The sequence below is a fragment of the Peromyscus maniculatus genome, chromosome 13 (genome assembly GCF_049852395.1).
Source record: "Peromyscus maniculatus bairdii isolate BWxNUB_F1_BW_parent chromosome 13, HU_Pman_BW_mat_3.1, whole genome shotgun sequence".
In the NCBI taxonomy this organism is placed as follows: domain Eukaryota; kingdom Metazoa; phylum Chordata; class Mammalia; order Rodentia; family Cricetidae; genus Peromyscus; species Peromyscus maniculatus.
Window position 1 is genome coordinate 50,435,919 of NC_134864.1, and position 6,381 is coordinate 50,442,299.

At 43.2% G+C, this 6,381-nt stretch overlaps 1 non-coding gene across 1 annotated transcript; it reads right to left on the reverse strand.

Annotated features, from left to right (window-relative positions):
• Window positions 1–5,843: 5,843 nt before the first annotated feature.
• On the reverse strand, window positions 5,844–5,946 carry LOC121822189 (U6 spliceosomal RNA). The gene has a single exon (XR_006063202.1). It is a non-coding gene; the product is annotated as a U6 spliceosomal RNA (small nuclear RNA).
• Window positions 5,947–6,381: the final 435 nt, after the last annotated feature.

Below are 6,381 nucleotides of genomic sequence, written 5' to 3' on the forward strand. Positions count from 1 at the left end.
TGTTCCTACCCCACTAAGAATTACGAGTAAATAATTATTCACAATGTTTACTTGTCTGAATTTTCTATTTTTTTACAAGTTCATATTAAACCCATAGTAGAAGAAAAATATGAACTTCAGTTAAAATGCTTTGGGATTTGGGAAAATATTATGATTTCATCATCTGACTTTATCTCTTCCATATCTGGGTCGATCAGCCAGAAAAGCAAAATCCATTAAGAAGTAGGAGTCACTTTGTGTCCTTGGCTTTGCTGTGTGTTTGAGGTAACTCTGCCACTCAAGCTATGCGTGTACTGTTTTGTCTCTTGTTACTAGGAGACAACAAGATTCAAGGCAAATGTAAACAAACAGAAAGCAAATGAAGAGAGCATCCAATCTGCTGCTATTTCTTAGAAGTAAGGTCTCTGAATTCCATAACATATATATGCAAACATTACATCAACTACTAAACAGCAGCATGATGAAAGTATCTTAATAATTAGATCCCTGTAAATTTAGTGTGTGGGCTGAGGAGACAGATCATGTTTGCAAACAAGCATGAAGACTGGAGTTTAGATCCCCAGGACCCACATAAAAGCCAGGTGGGCATGGCTGCCACCTGCAATCCCAGCACTCGGGAAGCTTCCAGAAGCCCCAGCTAGACTAGCTGGAACTGGTAGACTCTAAGTTCAGCAAGAGACTCTCATGAGATAAAGTGGAGAGCAATTGAAGAAGCCACCTGATGTCAGCTTCGAGCTTACACACACACACACACACACACACACACACCACATGCATGCACGCATGCGTGCACACAAACATACACGTGTGAGAAGACATGCACACAAAAAATTACGTGCTGTGAGTTACAGGTAAAATACAGACTAGAAGAGTAAATTTACCTACTATGTCAGAGCAGCTTGAAGAAATAAATACAGAAGCCCCACAACTACAGAATCACACACAGGGTGTTCACTTGCCTTTTGACGGGCTATTCAAATTATACCCTTCCCAGGAAGCCTTTCCTGTTATTTCTGAAGTATCCTCTCCTTCACTGGCTTTTTAAAGACTTATCTATCTCTATTACAGTATCTGCTACTGTGTCTCACTGTCCTGTCCCCTTTCTGGAGCACGAAAGTCTGTGCATCTGAGGCTGAGATTCATCCTATTATTTATGGTATGTAGTTAACCCTTTGTGTATCTGTGGGTTCCACATTCATGCCTTCACCAAACATTGCCTTTAGATTTCAAGTTGCATTTGCACTGAGCATATACAGTTGATTTTCTAACCATTGTTCCCTAAACAACACAGTAAGACAACTATTTGCACAGCATTTACACAGTATTTGGAATTACAAGTAATCTAGAGATGGTTTTAAGTATAAGGGATAGTGCGTATAGGTTATATGCAAATTGGTCATTTTGTATAAGGGATTTGAGTATTCTCAGACCTGAAACCAATTCCACACAGATACCAAGGGACAATCGTATTTCGTGTGGCATTGTTCTCCGCCTTCTTTCCGACCTGTGCTGTTCCCAAACCAACTCTCATTAAACCAGTGAAGGTATTTACAATTCATCAAGCTGGGAATAGCATTCCAATCTGCCTACCTGGGGGAGGGGAGCACAGCTGTTGGTGTTTGTATTGTCTAAGAAGATAAACCACGTTGCTTGTAAGATTGAGACCTGGGGAGCCTGAGATTAAGAACCTCAGGCTCCCTTAGACTGAGAGAAGAGAGGAATTTTAAAGAGGTGACCACCAGGAGAAGATTTCATTTCTTTATATCACTGGACACATCCAATCATTTCTCCTTTATATCTCCAAACTTCTCTTAGTATTCCAAACCCCATTCTCAGACAAGTCAACGATATTATATTTGTTTAAATAGCTGAAAACAAATCAGTCTTTTGACGTGTCACGGAAGGAAGAGATCAAACTCAGGGTCTGAAGCCTCTGCTTGTGTCTTCCTCCTTTTCACAACAGAGTCCCTCAGTCCCCCAACTCCAAGTGTGGTGACTGACAGCTCATAATTGAATTCTTCTGGAGAGAACAGTTGAACCTAAGCTCACATTCCCATCTTGAAAGTGGCCCACACCCCATCACAGACCAAGGATATAAAGGCTGGAACTGTGACCTGGTTTCAGATGACCACAGTACCAGGATAAGCGATGCAGCTGGTTGGGGTCTTTGTTGTGAATGCCTCACCCACCAGACATCTTTTTTCTTTCTTATTTTCTTTCTTTCTTTCTTTCTTTCTTTCTTTCTTTCTTTCTTTCTTTCTTTCTTTCTTTCTTTCTTTCTCTCTCTCTCTCTCTCTCTCTCTCTTTCTTTCTTTCTCTCTTTCTTTCTTTCTTTTTCTTTCTTCCTTCCTTCCTTTCTTTCTTTCTTTCTTTCTTTCTTTTATTCTTTCTTTTTTTTTTTTTTGGTTTTTTCAAGACAGGGTTTCTCTGTGTAGCTTTGGTGCCTTTCCTGGAACTCACTCTGTAGCCCAGGCTGGCCTCGAACTCACAGAGATCCACCTGCCTCTGCCTCCCCAGTGCTGGGATTAAAGGCATACATCACCACCGCCCAGCCAGACATCTCTGTCTGTCTCCCTCTATTTCTTCTCTTTCCCACAAAGATTGATCAGGTGTAGCTGCTTTCCAGGGAACTTGATCTGTGACAGCTGATGTGTTATAACTTGTCAAAAATGCTTTGAAATAAAATTTGGGGCTGAGTCACCCATGAGCCAGTGACTCCAAGGTTAAGAGCATTGGATGTGTCCATGCTGCTATTCCAGTTCCTGCCTGTGTTCTCTGGAAGAGCAGCATGGACACATCCAATGCTCTTAACCTTGGAGTCACGCTCAGCCCCATGTCATTGACTTGTAACTGGAAAGAGCGGACAACCACCTGTAACTCCAGTTCCAGGGGATCCGATGACCTCTTTTGGCTTCTTCAGGCAATTACTCATGTGGCATACATTCACACAGATACACACACGTATATAAATCAAATGATAAAAATAATTTCTAGGTTCATGTCCCTGCTCATAGATGACAAAGTAGAAAAACCCTGCTCAGGCAAGATAATGCAGACTGTCCTTAGCATCTACTCAGACCTTTCTTCTGTCCACTGAAATAATAACTAGGTTTAAGTCACGACAATGTTTTCTCTTTTAAAATGGTTTTTATTATTATTAGAACAAAATTTGACTTAATGTATTTAAAGAAGGAAAGAGCAAAGCAACATCAAGGATGTGGCATGTTAAAGCTACCCTCGATTATGGAAAGAAACATGATATACAAACTGCTGATATACCAAATATACTGACAGGAACCAGAAGAATAATATGAGATTGAATTCTGAGTGTTAGTATATGGGTGGGACATAATAATATATATTGGAGAGCTTGTAGATATGAAAGTAATACAGAGCTTAATGTTTAGCAAGATCCAGAGAGTGATAATATTTCAGTTACTACGAGGGTTTTTAAGAGGTTAGAGGAAGCAATGGCCTACATTACGTCATGCAGAAATATTGCAACATAAAATGGAAGGAAAGACCAAAAGCATTACCGAAGTACGCATTCATGGATATATCAGGTACTGCTGAAAATCCCACCAAAGTGCTCTGACCCAGATATCATTCTATTTAAACAAAATAAGAAGCATATGGCTCCTAGGGCAGCATTATCCAGTGGGCAGCTCGGTGTTGGCCAACTTCGGACAACAGCAGCTACTAAGAGGAGCTGACCCTTAGTCCGCTATGGGGATGCTTAAAAGAGCAAGACATCCCTAGAGGGGATATGGTGCATCCGATGAAACCTCCACTTCAAAGTTCCTCTGAGTAAAAGAGGCCACGAGAGTGGGTCCCGGGACGTATATGAGGCAAGGAGACCTGAGTGTAGTAATGAGCCATGGGTTGAAGTGGATTGTGACATCCTTTTTACCCCAGCTGCTAAGTATATTAGCAACTGGCAGCTCTATTTTCTCCTAATGGGATTGTGCTCCACTGAAGAAAGCCATTTCACTCACAAGCATGCTTCCCTTCAGGGAAGGTCCAACAACTGGTCCGTCGGGAACTGTGAAAGCCCACTTCCCTTACCCTATCCAGACCCAGACATGGAGCTGTTCCTGGACCATGGTTCTGCTTGACCAGGAATCCAGGGCCTCAGTGATTGCTTCAGAGCCTGGGATCTCTTCTTATACATTGTTCCTCCAACATTTTTCATGGGTTTTCACACCAAGAGTACCCCCAATCAGCTTCATGAATGCAGTTCTCCTTCACATGGAACTTGAACTGCATCATTTCCTCTCATCTCGCCACCTCCTACATCAGACGTTTGTAAACGCATAGGATCTGAATTATAAAGGACATCATCTTCCCTATGTTCACCCATCCCTTCAAAGCCACCATGGTCTGGGGAAGGCATCAGGGATGTGGCATGTTAAAGCTACCCTCGAGTATGGAAGGAAGCATTATATACAAACTGCTGCTCCATCAAGAACTCGGACTCAATCATCCTATGATGGATCTTTCTCTATCCCCCTGAGTCAACTCATTACAGAATGGAGACCCAGTAATAAGTCAAAAGCTTGGTACCAGCTAAATAAAATGTGAAGAACTAGTTCTCCTAAGCAACTGGTATATGTCTCACTATCATAACTGTACTAGTTTCGTTTTCTGTTTCCATGAGATAACCCAAACCAAAAGCAACTTGGGGAGGAAATGGCTTGTTTCTCCTTATAAGTCACAGTCCATCATTGAGGGAAGTCAGGCAGAAACTAAGGCAAGAACTGACGTATGAAACTGTGGGAAGTGTTGCTTATTGGCTTACTTATTATGGTTCTCTCAACTTGCTTTTTTTAATACAACCCAGGACCACCTACCCAGGGGTGGCATTACCCAGGTGGGATGGGCACTCCCGCATCCATCAGTAATCAACAAAATGTCCTAGAGGCATGGCCGTAAGCCAATCTGATGGAGGCAATTCCTCAATTAAGGTTTCCCCTTCTGAGGTGACTCTAGTTTGTTGTGGTAAGTTGATAAAAATGAACAAGCAAAATTAATTGCCTTTTCTCTGTCCTTGAGAAGCTCAAAACAGGGTTTGTGGGGGGATCTTTTGGCTTCCAAATAGAATGGCCACCCCTTCTGCCAGATGCTAACCTCAGCCCTGGTGGTCCCTCAGTCTTGCGATCCAGTTTCCCTTTCACTCCAATTTCTTCACATAGTCCTTGCTATTGTTTTATTAATTAAATTTTTTCATATACTTTACATCCTGACTGCCGTTTCCCCTCCCTCCTCTCCTCCCATTCCCTCCCCCTACCACCCCTCTGTCCCCCCCCCTCAGACCCCCCTGCATCCACCCCTCCTCTGTCTGTTCAGAAAGGGGCAGGCCTCCCATGGGTGCCAACAAAGCGTGGCATATCAAGTTGAGATAGGACTAAGGCCCGTCTCCTTGTATTAAGGCTGGGTGAGGCAGTCCAGTATGAGGAACAGGGCCCCAAAAGCCAGCCAAAGCATTAGGGACAGCCCTGCTTACACTATTTGGAGTCCCACAAACAGACCAAGCTACACAACTGTCACACATATGCAGAGGGCCTTGTACAGTCCCATGCAGGCTCCCTAGCTGTCGGTCCTGAGTCTGTGAGCTCCTATGAGCCCAGGTTAGTTGTTCCGTGAGTTCCCTTGTGACAACCTTGATACTCCTTCCTTCCCCATACAATCCTTCCTTCCTCTCCTCAACAGGGTTCCGGGAGCTCAGCCCAGTGCTTGGCTGTGAAGTTCTGTATCTGTTTCCATCAGTTGTTCCATCAGTTACTGGATGAAGGATCTCTGATGACAATCGGGGTAGTCACCAATCTGATTACAGGAGAAGGCCAAAAAATAGGGAACACTTGACAAATTCGTATGTCGTCCTTCCTCAAGAGCCACGCCGATCTTCTCTGTAACATTCCAGTTTTGGTATATGTGCTGCCGAAGCACGCACAGCCCTTGTTATTTTTTTATTTCATGTATTTCTCAAGGCAACGTCAAATCCATTGTGTGTGTGTGTGTGTGTGTGTGTGTGTGTGTGTGTGTGTGTAAGACAAATGAAGAATCCATTAGTAGAAACAAGGAAGGAATAAGGAAAGGAAATGGGAAAAGGTTATGCTATCTCTGGCAGAAGTGGAAAGAGAAGTTGGATTGGTCAAAATACAGATTGCCATAGCCGTCTGTATGACTATTGTTTTACAGAACTCAGCACCGAGAAGCATTTATCCACACCACACAGTTAAATGTGTATGATGCAAACTACTGTAAAACCAAATGAGTCTGGCTGCCGCGTGGTCCTAACTGAAGGCTTTGGTTCCAGGGTGTGTCCTTAGGCATTGCCCAGTGTTGGCTCTTCAGACTCAGAGCACTCAGAACACTGTGCAC